Raw genomic sequence first — 19,377 nt, 5'->3', positions numbered from 1 at the left:
AAGCCCTCCAATCCATCATTTGATGTCTTTATGTTCTCAAAAGACGAGACCAAAATGTAAATCTTGAGGCTCGATTTTCTTAACCTGCTACTTGCTTGGTCTTTTTGAGGCTGTCCCATTTTGTTTTGGTTCTCCTGGTCTTTTTGGCTTATTGTCTTGTAGTTTGGCATGGTTCTGGATTAAATGTCTTCTTTTGCAACCATGGGATTTCAGGATCCCATTTAAAACCTGTTTAGGTGGTAGTAGAGCACTATGTTATCTGTAAGGCCACCCTGGTCACCTTGTTTTGGCAGGCAACCTGTTTCACTTTAGGATTGTTGTTTTATTGTTTGGGCTTCATTGAAAATTATTTGATCTATAAAGGGTTTTAGGCACCCTTCAAAACCTATTTTCCTTAATTAAAAACAAAGTGGACAATAGAGAGAGAGCACTAGATAACTATGTCATTGTTGACTGATTGATCTAGTTATGCCCCTTGTCCTCTAGATTCCAACTATACATTTGATCTGACACCATTCCAATTTTCCACACAATCTACAACACCATTCCACTCCCTAAGAACGTGGGGGAAAGTAATTGAATCTTGGGAGTTGCAAAACTAGGGAATTTGTTTGATAATTAAAGCTAAATGTCAATTGTTAATATTTTTCCTAGATATGAAGATAAACGGCAATAACATCATAATAGAAGCAATAGTGAACACTAAGACACAACAATTCATCCTGGGAGAACCTTCAAACTCGACAGAAAAAAACCCAACCACACAATAAATAAATAAATTTATTGAATAATCACAAGTCTGAAAATACAATATGCCCAAACATAGGACTCAAACTGTAGTAATAGATACAAGCACAAGATGACAATATGTTTTTATAAGCACTCCTCATGAAGAATATATAAAATTGCCTTGACCCTTCATTATCTTGTCATTACAAAGTGAAGACCCCTTCATTGTGTTGGTATTTTATTGTCTCAACTCTTCAATGTCTTGACTCTTAAATATATATGTATGTTCTCAATATCTATATATGATATCTTCATTAGCCAACATTGAAGACTCTTTCTGATCTTCAAAAGATGTGCCTCTTCATATGCAAGATCATTTATAAATAAAGACTCTTTGTAGGCTCATCATATCAAAGGATTAGATAATGTAGCACCAAGTATCTCAAATATAATGTTGATGCAATCACAGGTGCGTAGATATCTCATATAGCTACCAAAATTAACACTCTTAGAAGAGGAGATATCATTTGTAGATTTCATGTCATCATGACAAACACAATGGCTACACTTGTGCGTGTCAACAATTAAACTTTATCATGTGATGTTGTCATCTCAACATGACATTTAGCATAGATACTCCTAGAAGGTGAATTACACAAGAGCTAAGTAATGAAAAAACACATAGCATTTGTTATGGCTACTCCTGGAGGATGGAACAAGGGCCTTCACCTCAAACTTTTCTCACGGAGAAGAATTCATTAACAAGGGATTGCACCTCAAACTTCTTCCTCAAGGAGAAAAAATCATTAACAAGGGATTGCACCTTCAACTTCTCCCTCACAAAGCAGAACTCATTAACAAGAGATTGCACCTCGAATTACTCTCTTATAGAGAATACCTTGTTAACAAGGGATTGCAGCTCAAACTTCTCCCTCATAGAGAAGAACTCATTAACAAAGGATTACACCTCAAACTTCTCCCTTATAGAAAAGAGCTCATTAAAGCACATAAAATTTTATTAGAATGTTGAAACTCCCTCTCAACATGGACAACAAACTCACATCTTTGATTACTAGAATTAATTAATTGAATCCAATGATAGACCAAACAAGGAGCTTTACAATCCCATTACTACATGAGCATGATGGTTCTCTGCAAAGGACTTGGCACACTCCCTCTACCACAAAATTTACCCCCGAATCTCATTGAGCCTTAAAATAAGTCCTCCCTCTTCATCTCGTCAAGCTTTCCCTTGAATTCCTTATGTAATCTCTCATCATCTTGTTGCTTCATGGTTCATCCTAGAAGCATTTCAGAGAGATTAGTAAAAGACTCAACCTATGTCCTGAAGTGAAATATACAGATTAATGCCAATAGCGTATATGATTCATTCGTTCCTATATTATTGCATGAATTACCTAGAAAAATATCATAATCAATATTCAAAGGTATAATAATAAAATACTTCTCTTTATTGTTGATCAATTTAGAAATATGCTTTCAAAGTTTGATAGTCACATCCCTTACAATTTGGTATACTTGACTACAACAAGTGTCCATATCTTATCCAAGAATGTCTTAGAGAATCATATAACCACGTGCATCCAACAATGCATACAATCACAGATGCTTATAACTAGAAAACAACAGTACTCATTGTAACCCTTAACCAACACATACAACTGTGATGTTACTGAAAGTTTAGATCACATGTATCCAACAAAATCATTACATTCTCTGGCATTACCCATGATACTTAAAAAAAGGTTATCATCAAGAAAGGAATGATTATATCATAGAACGATCACAAAAAAATTGCAACTATGCTCACCAATATACTCTACTAATCAAAATTGCAAACATGACCTCTAGTGATTATGATAGCAACAAATTCTTTTACAAAAGTTCCCCCATTAATACATACGACAAGCAACCAAGTGCTACAACAAGCATATTGGAAAGATCACATTATGTATGCTGGTGAAACCATTGTAAGTATGCAAAAAGAAAGACCCTATACAAGGAAATAGATAGGTACCCATGCACTAATTGATGCATCTCAAAATAAGTAGTGAAATTAAAAACCACTCTCATAACTACTACTATCACTTTAATCTCGATGTTACTTAAACCGGCTTTGATGCTTTGAACCAGAATTATATATATATATATATATATATATATATATATATATATATATATATATATATATATATATATAATAGAAGAACATACGAATAGAGGTCATGATCATTTGCCTAGAAAAACCCTCCAACTTGAGGGGTAAAAATCCCAAGCACATAATAAAATCACTAGTTATTGAAAAATCTAAAATCTAAAATACAATATGCCCAAATACAAGGCTCAAACTACGGCAATATATAAAAGCATAAGATGTCAACATGGTTTTATATTAACTCCTCTTGAAGAATATTTAAAATTGCCTTGACCCTTATTGTCTTGTCATTACAAATCAAATACCCCTTTGTTGTCTTGACCCTTTCATTGTCTTCACTCTTCAATATCTATGCATGGTCTCTTCATTAGCCAACACTAAAGACTCTTCATCATTTTTAAAAGACATTGCTCTTCATATGAAAGATCATTCATAAATAAAGACTCTTCAGGATATGTCTTATTAAAGGATTAGATAGTGCAACAACAAATATCTCAAATAGAATGTTGACACAATCAAAATTATGACAATCAAACTCACAAATAAAAATGTGTCACCCAAGAGTTGAACATTGAACAACATATAAAATAGTGAGAGCCTCCACTAAATCATTAGTATGAGGGATTTTGTAGATAGAAAAAATAAACTTTAACATCACCAAAACTATCTAGCCCAACTCCCCCAAAAGCAGCATGCCCAAGATTCCCCAAGGATGAGCCATTCATGTTAATTTTTATAACTCCAAGACGAGGGAGAATCCAATGACCCTCACAATTGACCAATCATAAACAATGTCTACCTCTACTATTGATACCCTAGCCACGACCAACCAAAGCACCCCTTCGAAGAGGAAAATTAAGGAAAGAACACATAGCAACATCACCACAATCCATGCATCCAATCAAATCACACTTAGTCACAACAACCTCATGAAGAGAATGCATAACTTTTCACCACAAGTGTATATCCATCCTAACATCCTAAAAAATCATCCACTTCGCTTCCAACCAAACATGCAAAATAATAAAAGGACCAAGGGCCCAAGCCACATGAAGGAAAGAAGTTTTAGCGTGGCACTTACAACGTGCCTAGAGCTCAGACAAGGAAGAGAAGGCAACAAGTCTGACTCACAAACCCCACAAAAAATGTAGATTTCCTTCACAATGGAGCACTAGAACAAAAAGGTGAGAACCCAACTCCTCACTATTGTAACAAAACACAGATGACACAAGTATGCTAATTCTTTGAGAAATTTTCAAACTTTTCAGAAGCGTGACAAGAGAAACAACAACTTATTGAGGATTGAGAATACTTTGTAAATCATGCCAAAAGAAAACGAATATTGAATAAGAAGGTAAGCATCAAGAGTTGAGGGTTACGGGATGCCATGGTATTCCACACCCAAAGTATTCAAATAGGGATAGGGATAGGGATATATGCCCAAACATAAAATATAATGTAAAACACTCAAGTTTGTGGGTCAAGAGAAAAGCTTGCTGAGATGTTAGGAACTTAGGATGAGAAATCCAAAATTCCAGAAAGGAAATATCAGAAGGTAGGGTGAAGAAAAAACATGCAGAGATAAGAAAGTTCAAAATCCCAAAATTCTGCCATCCTTAAAAACTGAATAGATCACAGTAAGGCAGTTTTTTTTTGCCGATCTTTACACCACCTAATACATAGTTGGTCATGGGGTACGAGTAGGAACACATACAGATTTGATTAAGGGAGACACTTCTAAAGTTTTCTTAGATCAGTTATATCTAATGGGCTACGTAAGGTTAAATGCATGTAGAGCTGGGACTTGAGGTCTTTTTTCTAAGTTTTCAGATCGAGTTCTAACACCTCCATCACTTGTAAAAGCTAATTTCTTTTACTGTAGTTTGTTTACTAAGTTACCATACATGTTTCTCTTCATTGAAATTTTAAATTTTGTCCGTCTTTCATGAAAGTACTAACAAAAGGAGGAAATGGCAAACTCCAGGTTGTAGGTATCTAAAAGTAGCTGAATTCATATCTTCTATAATAAAAACAAAAGAAATCATGAATATACTATAAATCTGCAATTTCAAGAACTTATACAATTACCGCTTTGTGCATCACTTTTGTCATTATAAATTTCAAAATCTCCATTCATACAACAAAAGTAAAACTGTGAAGTAACCAGTGTACCTCACAATATTTTAAATGTATGGACAAATTAGAGGAACTCTAGATTCTTGTATATGGAGGGAAATAGAGAAATCCCTTCCCCGATATCTCAATGTTTTCCAAATATCCAAGACCAAGCAGGACATCTGAAAACATTTAACTTCAGCCCCAAACTCTATAAAAACAATAGAATGGTTTTTCCTTAAATGTCTTACCTACTCCTGTACATAAAAAGAGGATATGCCTAATGGAGCTCCACAATAGCGAGCATCCAAAGAAGAAGCTGAAAGTTCCCTGATAAAACTATGCTCAATCTAACATCACTAATATCCATTTCTGTTTGGCTGTTAGATTCCAGTTTCCTTGCCATCAAGCAAAAGCTTTGTCTGCATCTGAAGTACATGCTCAAAATGTGTTTTCTCTGCTCTTCTAGTTGTATCTGATAAAAATTAAAATGAAAAGATAAACATTTTTTTTTAAAATATATATATAGTCCCAAATTCCTTTCATTTAATTAGCATGCATTAACGTTCCTGGAGTTAAACTATGAATGGCTGAAATGTTTCAGAGCCATACACATACTATGACTTTTGAGGTATTGTTCCTCATTATTTTAAAACGAGGAACAAATTAAAAATGATCACAGGAGAGATCCTTTTGACTCTGCTGACACTAACTCACCCTGATAATGGAATTAAAACATAATCGAATCCACAAGCTATCTACATTTATTAAAAATGATCAGCCATGGAGGTAGCATGCATCGTTAAGTGCGCACACAAAATATGGTAATTTCTAAAAGCAAGATATAGCTTTTGCTTAGATATAGATTTTTCAATGCATTGAATTCATTCCCTATTTTGTAGGTGCAGATTTTTCTTCTCATAAAGACTGCCTTTTGCAAGATATTACTATGTAACTGTGCACATAAATATTTAAAAGATATGTTTAAGTAAAGCTGTCAGATTCGTAATGAAGAATCAAAGGCAATAAAGATGTCTGGTCAGCCTAAATTTTAAACGTGCCACTAATAAATCAGCGCTGTCATGCACATCATATGTATGTGTCCATAAATTCGATCACACAATTCAACTTCCTCACAAATGGGTAAGGTCCACCCTCATAACATTACTAGTTGTAATCTTGCAAAAAAATGACTAGTTGTCGATTTTAAGTATGCCAGTATTTAGATAATTGGTAGATGCCAAGCCCTAATATGAGATGAATAACTGTAAGAAATAATCCAAGGACAAACATGAAGGAAAATCAAAGAAAAAATGACTGAAATATTGGAAAACATTTTATAATAAGTTAAATAAAAGAGAAGATTTGTGTATTACCAAAAATTTTGATGGAAATTTTAACATACTGGTATAGGATGGGTGTGAAATTCATAACCAAATAGCCTAACTAAAGGTTAAATAAGCTCTTTTGCTTCATAATTCAACGCAGATTATTATACTGCACTGCAGGATTTCCTAGAATGGAAGAGCATCCTCCTGTAATTAGAATGATGCAGATTAAACAATTTCATTGATTAAAAAACAAATGTTAAAAACATTTGCACCTCTTGTGAAATCCTCTAATTCTTTGCATATTTACTGTTAAAGATTATTTTTTTTTTTTAAATCATTATTGCCATTATATTGTGGACAGGGGAATGTGTTAAATTAAATAGTACAAATTAGGAAAAAATGCCCAAATCGTGTTTAAATGATGGACTTAAATAAGGCAAGCAACTGGACCCAGCATAGATTGAACAAACTGTAATAGGGATTCATATACCCAGCAGAAATTAAGAAAAAACTCAAGGCAACCAACTTGACCCTGGCAAATGATTCAATTCTGCATCAAATGTCATCCTTTAGGATGCACCATCTATACATAATATGTCGTATGACAAACACATCCCAACATCTAATGAAAAGGAACAAAATTAATTTATAATCCATAGACTAATGTGACACAAAGTCTTATACTACTTTTCCATAACAAATTAACAGAATAGAAAATCCACCTATAGAACATTAGTGCAGTTGGCTTCTTTAAAGATCACCTAGAAACTATTTCCACAGAAGGCAAGAGACCACATTGTGTAAAAAGTGAAACCCCATTTTTTATCTTAAAAAGATTGTGTTCACCAATTTGAATTTTTAATTGCTGGGGAAGTCATATAGTAGTTTTTCAGGAGTAATCTTCTAATATAGCATCTAGTTATAATTATTACTCCAGAATGTCTGAACTTCCAAGCTTCAATTTTTCAGGTCCTGATCTATTAAATGCTTTTTATTTTATTATAGTATAATATTAAAACAACAAACATAAATTTTAATTGCTTGAAGTTTCTGGAATTCCAAATCAAAGAGAACAAGATAAAATCAGAAAGTCCAAGAGAAATGCCCATGAAACATGGTTGCAATATTCCTAAAGCCACTGATTAAGAACAAGCTCAGGCCATCTTACTAATTATGAAGTGGTACTGAGATAATACCTAATTCGTTACAAGAAGGAGGCATGTTGGGTCACAGAGGGAAGACTATAAGGGCATAATGAAAGAAATATTCCTAAAGCCACTAAATAAGAACAAGTTCAGGCCATCTTACTAATTATGAAGTGGTACTGAGATAATGCCTCATCCATTATAACAACAATGCTTGTTGGCTCACAGAGGGAAAACTATAAGGGCATTGAGTTTGCAAAATTGACATAATTCCTCCTGTAATAAGTGTGACCATGGGCCCATAGGTTCATCTAGCCCATCAATGATTAGCATGTTACTGCTGCTGCAGAATTTTTCCTGCCCAACTTAGAACATTATAATCCTAATACACACCTTGAGCCTTGCAAGCTAAAAATTCTAATGAATATGAAAATCCAATTTGGCATCAGATGTCATTCCAGATATTAATCCTCTACACGATAGATGCCACAGAAAGAAAAAGGAATTACCGGTTGAAGGCAAAAAAATGTTTCATTTAATGATGTAGAAATCTACTAGGCATATGAATCCTTAATTACAATTGAGCCAACTTTGCTAGGAAATAACAAAGAAGGGATACAAGAAGCTAACGAAATGCATTTTACTGGCATCATCTCTGTTAGCAGTTAGCAGTTTGGAATTGCAACTCACTGATCAGCGTTCCAATCATGGAAATGAACCCTAGTTTGAATGTCAATTCACGATCAACACATCTGGATACTCGCTAGGAAAAATATATTTTAAAGCTAATGAAATTAATCAGCAAATCATTAAAATCTAAATTACCGATTTGGATGCAGATTCCAAAAGCGGATACAGGATGTGGGGATTTTTTTTTTTTGGATGCAGATGCAGGAGGAAACGTATATATCTATGCAAAGAAATGCAAGAAATATACAAAAACAAATCATTTGATAGCATGACTATGATACTTCACCCTTTATCAAAATTCATATGATATATCAATATGTGCTTGTCCAAAATGAGTTATTGTCCACTGGGCCCGCGAGTGCTGCTTGATACTTCCGGAAGCCCTGTCTCTAGATTCCACGCACATCCAGAAGTATATATATATATATATATATGCAAAGAAATGCAAAAAATATACAAAAACAAATCATTTGATAGCATGACTATGATACTTCACCCTTTATAAAATTCATATGATATATCAATATGTGCTTGTCCAAAATGAGTTATTGTCCACTGGGCTCGCGAGTGTTGCTTGATACTTCCGGCCAACTTCCACAGGGCTTTCGGAAGTACCACGCATCCATCTGCCATGGATGCGAAAACTAGCCATGTATAGGGCAGATTGGTATCCTAGATTAAATTCCCTGTTGGTGTATGATTCTTCAAATGACAAAATATCATTAACTCAATAACCACCAATAACACCAAATCCAAAATGTAATATCCCTTGCAATTCTGATTTTTATTTTTTGATTTCTTAACCTGAGAATTTTGTCAAACACTTTGTACACCAGGGATATATTGCAGATCTAAATTATGATTGCTTTCTAATTGCCAAACTTTAATAAATATGCTTGCAAAGAACTCCAAAACATCTAACAATGAAGATGCAAATGTTTTTGTATTTTAATGAAACATCTAACACTGGTTACAAATGAGAAAATATGCATCTATAACAATAAGACGTTAGGGCAATGCCTTCTATGATGTTCAATGATATTCTAATCCCTTTTGACAATTTTTTGATATAATATTCTGATATAAATCAGATTACAAAACTTCCACAGCTGATTTCTAAATCCTTACACATGCCCTAAGATATTCAGATCTAACCTCAATGCAATACAAAATGCAAACGGATAGGAACCTAGAAACTACTCAAGAAATATTGATTTCACTGTAGTGAGTCACTGTAGCGGCGGCGGCACTGCAGCAAATCACTATAGCCATATCCAACTGATTCCTTCAATCGTACTCCACAATCATGCCCTAGGCCACAAATTTGGCACAATGAAAAGACTAATTTGCCTTCTCCAATAGTTGTAGCCCTTTGAAGGATCTTTCACCAATATGGTCGAATAGAACACCTGTATGATGTCCTCCCAATACCAAATTCATTGGGTATTTCACCAACTCAAATGGAGGCACACAAAAGAACTTCGTTCTCCAGTGGCAAATGTTGAAACCCTTTGCTCCACAAAACTCATCAAATGCAAATGACAATAATCGAATGATAGGAAAAGAACCTCTCATGCCCTTTATTCTTTCTTTGTGGGAGCTCACTTACTCTTCTCCCCAATGTGGGATAAAACATATTCTTATAATTGCATTTTATTAATATATTATAATATGAATTTATCCCCCATCATAAAGTGCCAACCCCAATAAAACCCTCTAACAACCATATTAGCCTACGAGGGTCACAATAATAAGCTAATCTCTGAAACTCTTATGCTTCCAAAAAAATGGGGACATTAAAGTCCTCCCTCCCAAAGATTGCTTGTCCCCAAGCAATCCCCGAAACAAAATTAACATCACAATCCAACTGGATTGCAAGAGTAGAATTGTGCACTATCCTTGCAGTGTACAAGCAACTCCCGTAGCACCAACACCCAAACTATGAACATCACCATCAGAATCATCTGAAAACTGACCTTGGACGTTGCTCCAGGCAACTACTCATCGAAACTCAACCCAACAAAAATACCTACTATATCCACACCTGAGCCCCTATCAAACTAACACTCACACCCAACTGCACTATGGAGATGGTAACAACTATAGGTACCTAAAACACTACCACCAACTCCAATCTCTGCCAAACTGTCCTAGGTGTGTAGATATTGCAAGGGGTCTAACTTGCAGCTGTCAATCCCATCTACAAAAGGTGCTAACCCATCACATAATGGATGGTATGATACTGGAGCCAACCCACACCGACATGAAACCGAGTCCTCTACCTGTTGGTCAAAAGAAAAGAGATGAACACTCCTCACAGTGTAATGCTGACAAAAACTTTCAATCTCTGTCGAGGGCTCATCATCATCAAACTAGGAATCAGAAGATGGCTCTAATCTCTAACTCCGAACTATTGGTCTAAAAAGATCTTGAGCAACCCTCTTAGCAAACTCAACCACAAAATCTCTATTGGGAAGCATTGTAGCCAAGGTCTCTATAATCTTCCCCACCAATCATCGTATAGCACAAGAGCCCCGAATAAGACTATCCTCAGATACACTATATGAAACCTCCAACAAATCCGAACTTTCAAGAAAATACTCCATGAATGATTCAGTACAGTAGAAATTATTGGAAGCATCAATCTGGTCCTCCGCAATCCACAGTTGATCCCTGTAGAAATGTGACAATGCCAACTGTCCAATGCTACCAGTTGTATGAAAAGAATAAACCAAGTCCTCTACCTGTGGGTCAAAAGAAAAGAGATGAGCACTCCTCACAGTGTAATGCTGATAAAAACTCTCAATCTCTGCCAAGGGCTCATCATCATCAAACTGGGAATCAAAAGATGGCTCCAATCTTTGACCCTGAACTATTGGTCGGGCAAGATCTTGAGCAACCCTCTCAACAAACCCAACCACAAAATCCCTATTGGGAAGCATTATAGCCAAGGTCTCTATAATCTTCCCCACCAATAGTCGTATAGCACAAGAGCCCCGAATGAGAGTATCCTCAAATACACTATACGAAACCTCCGACAAATCCAAGCTTTCAAGAAAATACTCCATAAATGACTTAGTATAGTAGAAATTATTGGAAGCATCAATCTGCTCCTCCGCAATCCACAATTGATCCCTCTAAAAATGTGACAATGCCAACTGTCCAATGCTACCATTGTATGAAAAGAAGAAATAGATTCACTTCTACTAGAAGCAAATCACCATGAGAGCCCATCTCCACTGATGCTCTCACCTCATTTGTACATACTACACTCATATCCTGGACGAATGTGTTCACCACATCATCACATCCCTCATCCTCAACCGTAGAAGCAAACTCGCCACCAGTGACAATATGTAACTGAACAAGGTCTAAGGCTGGTGTTGACCATACCTACTCTAACTCCACAGTAACCTCATCCAACTATGATTATGACTCCTGAAGAGCCAACTAAGTGTACTGAAGAGATTCCACAGTCACCACAAGCTCTTGGGTGAGCTCAACTACCTCCTCTTTCCCTAACAACGTCTCATAATAGGTGTTACCCCACTCCAGAAGGTAATTCCTGTCAACAACTAACTAAGCGTAGCTATGCTTCAAGATCTTGACAGTCTCTCGAAGTGTATGAACCTCTCCCAGGGAAAGACTACAATCACCGTGCTCATCTGACATAAGAGCACCCCAACTAGATGTATCTAGCATCTGACAAATAGCATCATAATGATCAAGAGATGAAGAAATGTCACCATCACTCACCTTCAGCTAATAAGTCACATGATGCCTTTGTAACCTCCGACTCCTATGCAAGCTTTGTGTCTCACTAACTGCACTGTGATAGGAAACTGTATCAAAACTGTCTACAAAAAGATCACTCATACATGTGCTATCGTCCTCACACAATTCTACATCTGAGATACAACTACCATGTACCTCAACCAACTCGTCATCCGAAGAAATGGAAGCTATCACAATATCAATCTCCTCGCATGTCTTAGCTTTCACCTCAATAGTAAGATCCTATAAACATCGATCCTAGGACCCATATGAAACCTCCTTGGAGTCATCACCCAATAACTAGCAAAGGGTATCATACCCAGTGCAACCCATAACATCATCAAATGTATCATCAAATGTGTCTATACTATTTGCATCCACATCTCTTGACTTCGCTATAACACCCAAATCACCAACATCACAGTTGGGTGACTCCATACGTGCCTCGGTCCCACATGAAGAAGCAACTACCTCTTGCATTAGAGCAACACTATGATAGCTCACATACAAATCTCCAATAATAATCGCCTCCTTGAGAAAGCCTTAAGTATTAGTAGTAACACCTGCATCAAGTGTCTCTACACTAACTGCAGCAACAACTCTGGGAGCCTCAACTTGCTGAAGCTCAATGCCACTATCCACTAAGGGTACTCACACATCTATTGATCTCTTTGAAATGAGTCCATCATCAACACTACATATAGAACTAGCAGGTGTTGTAATAAATACAGGTACATCTGCATCAGGACACCTGTCGAGGAAAACCGAAGCTTCCTTCTCTGTAACCTCAATGCCGACCTTCTAAAGGCTGAAACCATATACCTTGCTGCCCTGTCAATTGTCTCTGGATTTGACAAGCTTTATGCCATCCTCTGCTGATGAAGCTTAAGTTTTTCTATACTCTCTCAAAGAATTTAATTTCCTACTACCTTCCTCACTACTTCGCCAGCGCCTGGAACTACTCGGCCTCTTGTATTTGTCCATAGCTGGAAACAACAAGAGTGTTGATCACTTCAATCACAATAGCAAATCTGAAGTAATTAATATTTTCCTACCCCACAAGATGGCAAGAGACCGCTCTGATACCACTATAATATCCCTTGCAATTCTGATTTTTATTTTCTAATTTCTTGACCTGAGAATTTCGCTAAACACTTTGGACATAAGGAATATATTGCAGATCTAAATTCTGATTGCTTTCTAAATGTCAAACTTTAATAAATATGATTGCAAAGAACTCCAAAACATCTAACAATGAAGATGCAAATGTTTTTGTATTTTAATGAAACATATAACACTGGTTACAAATGAAAAAATATGCATCTATAACAATAAGACGTTAGGGAAATGCCTTCTATGATGTTCAATGGTATTCTAATCCCTTCTAACAATTTTTTGATATTAGATTCTGAATTAAATTAGATTACAAAACTTCCACAACTGGTTTCTAAATCCCTACATATGCCTTAAGAAACCGCTCAAGAAATTTGGATTTTACTGTAGCAAGTCACTGTAGCGACGGTGGCACTGTAGCCATATATGAATTATACCTTCAATCATACTCCACAATCTGGCCCTAGACCACAAATTTGGCACAATGAAAAGACTGATTTGTCTTCTCCAATAGCTGCAACCCCTTGAAGGATCTTTCACCAATATGCTCGAATAGAACATTTGTATGATGTCCTCCCAATACCAAATTCACTAGGTATTTCACCAGCTCACATGGAGACACACAAAAGAACTCCGTTCTTCAGTGGCAGATGCTGAAGCCTTTGGCTCCAAAAAACTCATCAAATGCAAATGACAATAATCGGATGATAAGAAAAGAACCTCTCATGACCTTTATTTTTTCCTTGTGGGAGCTCACTTTTCTCCCCAATGTGGGATAAAACATATTCTTATATTTGCACTTTATTAAAATATTATAATATGAAATTATGCCCCATTATAAAGTGCCAACCCCAATAAAACCCTCTAACCACTATTTTACCCTACGAGGGTCACAATAATAAGTTAATCGTGTTGACAATTGGCTAATAAAGATATATAATTGTTGTCATTGATGACAACACATGATGTACAGCTTATAAGAAACCTCAGAAATAAAGATACTTAGCTTTTGGTACTCAGAAATTGTCTAAGTATGAATTTGGTATACAACAATGTATTGTTTTTTATGTAACTTGTTGCTGATGTCATATTATGACTAGTGAAGCTAGATGGAGATAGTATACATGTTGATGATGACGTGTATAACCTCGAAAGTCAGTACGAACTGTACGAAAAAGAGATATTCGTGTTTTATCAATGAAACAGGACAGTGGAATTGAAGGAAAGGAATTATTTTGTTTCACAAAATAATTAGTTGACCAACTAGGGTCAACATCCTAGATGTTTACTCTAAGTTGGAAAAGTGTATTTTGGTCTTAGCTAACCCAGCGGCAATTTATGAAAAGGCATAGTATTTATGCAAAGGACATCTTACAATAAGAAGTGTGAAGTATTGTAGTAGTTGTGTTGCCCAATTATATGCGAACTTTTGTGAAAGTGATATGTGCGAAGTTTTGTAAAGCTATTTTTGTGATCTAAGATTGCACTAAAGATCAAAGATCAGTTAAGAAAGAAGTTACAATACCTACATTCCAGAAGTTTGATTACTTGTTTAGGCAATGAGCTCTTCTTGTAATTGGAAGTGCATGTTTGGGCAGTGGGCTCATCTTGCATCTACTGTACTACAACTCCTAACAAGGTTGGCTCAACTCCTAACAGGGTTGGAATCTCCTAACAGAAACTCTCTATACTGAATTTTCTCATTGACTCCTAACAGAGTCCATCCTCTAACAAGGAACTTATATATCAGTATATTATCTAGTGGGTATCATCCCCACTGGGGTTTTCCCTAGTTAACAAAATATGGTGTTATGTGTTATCTATGTGCATGGTTACTATTACTGTTCAGCATCACTTTATTGCTTTGTTATGTATGGTTTAAAGTAACAAATAATATCCAGTTGGCAACTAAAGTTTGTAAATTACTGATTCACCCCCCCACCCCCCCCCCCCCCCCCCCCCCCAAAAAATTCCTATTTCTAACAATTGGCATCAGAGCACAGTTACTCAGAAGAGGCTTAACAGCTTGAGTAAGATCACTATGGATATGGAACAGTTGATGAAGAACCTTGAAGAGGCACTTGAACAGATTGATCTCCTTACTTAAGAAAGAGATATGCTGAAGGATAGATATGAAGACTCCAAAGTATACATTGGACAATTGAAGGAAAAGATTGAACATCTCAGATCCAAGCTTGAATCTACTGAATCTAAAACTAGTGATGATGATTATCCAAAGCTGAAGTCAGAGTACAAGATCTTGAAGCATGAATTGAAGATTACGACTCTGAAGTTAACTTTGAAGAGTGATCCTAGCAAAGTTGAATCTGATTTGAAGACTAAGAATGCAGATCTTAGAGCAAGTCCGGCAAGGAAGACATCTAAATTTAAAACATTGAAAGAAGATCATGAAGAACTTCATAAGCACAATACTATTGTGAAAGGTGAATTAACTAAGTACAAGCAACAACTTGAGAACATAGTTACCGGATTCGTCCATATACCCCCAGATCCGGATTCAGGTCGGGATCCGCGCGTGGATTCGGGCAAAATCCTTAATCCTGCCTGTGGATCCGTTAGGATCCACGGCCCGCAAATCTTGACAGATCCACAGACAAGATAATGGATCCTGCCCGGATCCTCACAGATCCACGCACAAATCTGCGCGAATCCGCGGCAAGGCCCAATAAAACATGAAAAAAAGTGGGCCCAAGTTGGTTTTTTTATGTTTTTTTTTCCTAAAGGCCCTAAACCCTAAAAACAACTCTCTAAGTCACAATGCAAGTTCATTTACTCTCTATTTTGCTCTCTCATACTTGCTAGTTTGAAGTAAAGTGCTTGGATTTGAAGGAGATCGGTTGTGGAGCTCCAAATACCTTGCAAGAAGTGTTTAAGGTATGCATTTCAACCATATTCTTGAGTTCTTTCGTAGATTATTGATTTATTTTTAGTTTTCCAAATTTTCAAGATTTTGTGCAAGTGTGAAGCATGGTTTTCTTTCATTTTTTTTTTTAGATTGCAAGAATAGAACAATGAGTAGTCAAGGCTCAGTGGGTGAGGGTGGGCTGCATCACCAAGCTTCAAAATTGATAAGGGGTCTCCTTTATGGAGACACACAACAAGAGTCGCACAATGTCCTAGGGTTGGGGCATACATATGGAAATGTAATTATTGCAACATACAACATAGAAGCTCCTATTCCCGAGTGAAACTACATTTTTTGGGCCTTGGGGGTGAAGGAATTAACGTGTTAGGGTAGTAATACGAAGGGATTACCAGCTACACAAATAGCAGCGTTAGCAAAAGAGCAAGAGGATGCTGATAGAGCAGTTGCAAAAGCAAAATGTGGTGCTTCCAAAAGAACAAATACACCAACACCATCATCTGATCAAATAAACACAAGAACACATCCTTTTTTGCCTATGCCAACTACAAATGATGGAGATGAAGACCCATCTCCACTCACCCGCAAGAGAGGCCCACTAGATAGGGCATTCCAAAATGAAAAAAGAGATATTGCTGATCACAAAATTGGACGTTGTTTAATTGCAAATGGTGTTTCATTTAATTTTGTGAGATCACCTTATTTTAGGGAGATGGTGGAAGCAATAAATGATGAGAGGAAATATGTAGAGGCTCAACTTCAACCAAGAAGAAATTTTTGGGTTCAATCGGGTGTGTCTATTATTTCGGATGGGTGAAAAGATTGTAGAAACCGTCCATTGATCAATGTTATTGATGTATGCCCTAAGGGGGCAATGTTCTTAAAGGTAGTTGATTGTGAAGGGCAAGTGAAAGATGCAAAATTTATTTCACGCATTCTCATTGATAGCATAGAGTTAGTGGGTCCTGATAATGTTGTCCAAGTGGTCACGGACAATGCAAAAGTTTGCAAGGCTGCAGGGATAATTGTAGAGTCTAGATATGACCATATCTTTTGGACACATGCACCGTCCACTCTCTCAATTTAGTGATGAAAGCAATTGGCACCGAAATAGATTGGGTGAAAAGAATATATGAGGAAGCTAAAGAGATTCAAATGTTTCTGACAAATCACCACATGTCACAAGCAATTTTTAGGAGTTTCTCGGACTTGGAGTTATTGAAGGTAAATTTGTATATTTAATATATAATTGAATATTATTGGATTTCATAATTATTAATTTTTGTTGTTGTTTACATTAACATGTTTTAATTTTTAAATGTATTTATAACTTGAGTTTAACATGTTCTTAGGTTGCTGAACCTACTTTGCCTCTCACACAATCGTCTTGAGACGACTTGTGAAGGTAAAAGAAGCATTGAAAAATATGGTCATTAGCCCCCAATGGGGCGTTTGGAAGAATTCCAATGCAGCAAGGGCCTTAAATGTGAGAAGAATGATACTAGATGAGGATTGGTGGGGTCTTGTGAGTTATGTGTTGGAAATCACGGATACAATAATGGCAATGCTTCGCTTCGCAGACAGTGATGAACCATGCCTTGGGGATATTTATGATTCCATGGATAGTATGCTGGAAAAAATTAAAATGGTAAGTTTTACGCTCTTTTACAACAATTTTTTATTTGAGAGATATCTAGATTCTAAAATTTAAATTGACATATTCACTAATTATAATTATTATTCATATTCCATATCCTAAGTCATATAGAGAAGGGAGAATGATCCTGAGGACACCCTTTACAAGAAGGTGGAAAAAATTGTTCATCATTGATGGAACAAGATGACCCACACCTTTGCACCTCCTTGCACATCCTCTATCCCGGAGGTATTGTAGTTCTTATCAAATGCTTGTGCTTATTTTATCCAATGTTTGTGCTATTGATATTTGATAGTGTTCAATTGTCTTTTGTTATCCCTAGGTACTATAGTGTAAAGGTACTTTGCCTTCTAGGTAGAATGCCACCATTTAGAGATGCAGAGGTTGCAAATGGGTATAAAAAGGCACTAGCTAAGATATTCCAAGATCCAGAGATTGGTGCAATTGTGAGGAGTGAATTTGCTGCCTTCAACTCAGGGGAGGATTTCCACCCTATTGCCATAGCAGACCGAAGCAGGACGGGTGCCATCAAATGGTGGTACCTTCATTGGCAAGCCTTCATGTAAGTTTGTAAAATTAAACTTAAGGTCAACACTCTCAATTCCTTGAATTTATTATTTAATTTATTCATCTCGATTGTTGTATTGATAATTTTTAATTTCTCTTTAGGTTGCCAGCGCTTTTGCAGTTGAGTGGAATTGGAGTACTTACTCTTTTATCCACTCAGTCAAATGCAACCGGTTGGCTCCAAAAAAATCAAAAGACCTTGTGTTCATTCACAACAATTTGCGCTTGTTGTCATGGAAGGATCCTAAGTACAAGAAGGGGCCCGAAAAGCTTTGGGATGTAGCACCCGAGACTTCTGATTTAGATATGACCATCCAAGATCTTGCTAGATCCACTTTGATTGATGTGGATGATGAGGAGGAGGATTATGAATTAACAATCCCCTCTATTACTGGTGGTTTGGGTTCCTCTACTGATACAGATGCAGCACTTGCAGCTCATCTGTACCTCTTTGATGCAAATTTTTTTGAAAATCCATTTGATGATTAAATAAAAAACTTTAGTCTTGACTCTTGACTCTTTTATGAGTAAATCATGTTACAAACTTTAAGTTTAATGATCTATATTTTGAATGTTACAAATTTTCACTTTCAGTAATTCAATGTGAATGTGTTGATTTTCTTTATAATCATGAAAATAGATTAATTATCAATGTCATTGATCAAGTATACTAGATTCATAGATGCATACAATGAAATGATTTAGTTTTAGAATTATGTATATTTCTCTTTTTTTTAGTATATATAATGCATATAATATATATATATATATATATATATATATATATATATATATATATATATATATATATATATATGCACGAATCCTCCACGGATCATAATTGGAGGAAAAAAAAACCCCGAATCCACGGATCCGATTCACGTGCCCGAATCAAATTCGTGTCACGAATCGGCAACTAAGCTTGAGAAGCTTTATTCTAGCAAAGACCAACTTGATGATTCAATGTCAATACAAAGACCTACTTATTGATAAGACTGGTCTTGGTTATCTATTTAACATGTCTACAAAGAAACTTGAGATTAGATCATATCCAAAAGAAAAAGATAAATCTGATGATAAGATTGAATCTAGTCAATCTTCTGATAAACCTAAAGAAGTTGAACAAGACAAGGAAGTTGAGATATTGGATGGTTCCAATCTTCTAATAAACCTAAAGAAGTTGAACAAGACAAGGA

The 19,377-nt window shown here is 36.1% G+C and overlaps 1 protein-coding gene across 2 annotated transcripts in view; it reads right to left on the bottom strand.

Moving 5' to 3' along the window:
* Positions 1-751: 751 nt before the first annotated feature.
* The window catches only part of LOC149568430 (uncharacterized protein At5g01610-like), a 30,983-nt gene continuing 12,357 nt past the window's right edge, over positions 752-19,377 (bottom strand). The window contains exon 2 of one of the 2 annotated variants that reach the window (XM_089821346.1): positions 752-2,030. The gene's annotated coding sequence lies outside the window, so the exon portion shown is untranslated. Of the gene's footprint in view, positions 2,031-4,981; positions 5,496-19,377 lie in introns of those variants that run through there. The other variant, XM_089821345.1, reaches the window with a different exon arrangement.

Source organism: Cupressus sempervirens, chromosome 3 (assembly GCF_028749045.1).
Source record: "Cupressus sempervirens isolate cs-2001-9-10 chromosome 3, ASM2874904v1, whole genome shotgun sequence".
Lineage (NCBI taxonomy): Eukaryota > Viridiplantae > Streptophyta > Pinopsida > Cupressales > Cupressaceae > Cupressus > Cupressus sempervirens.
The sequence above is the reverse complement of the archived record's forward strand: the minus strand, read 5'-3'. Positions and strand labels throughout refer to the sequence as shown.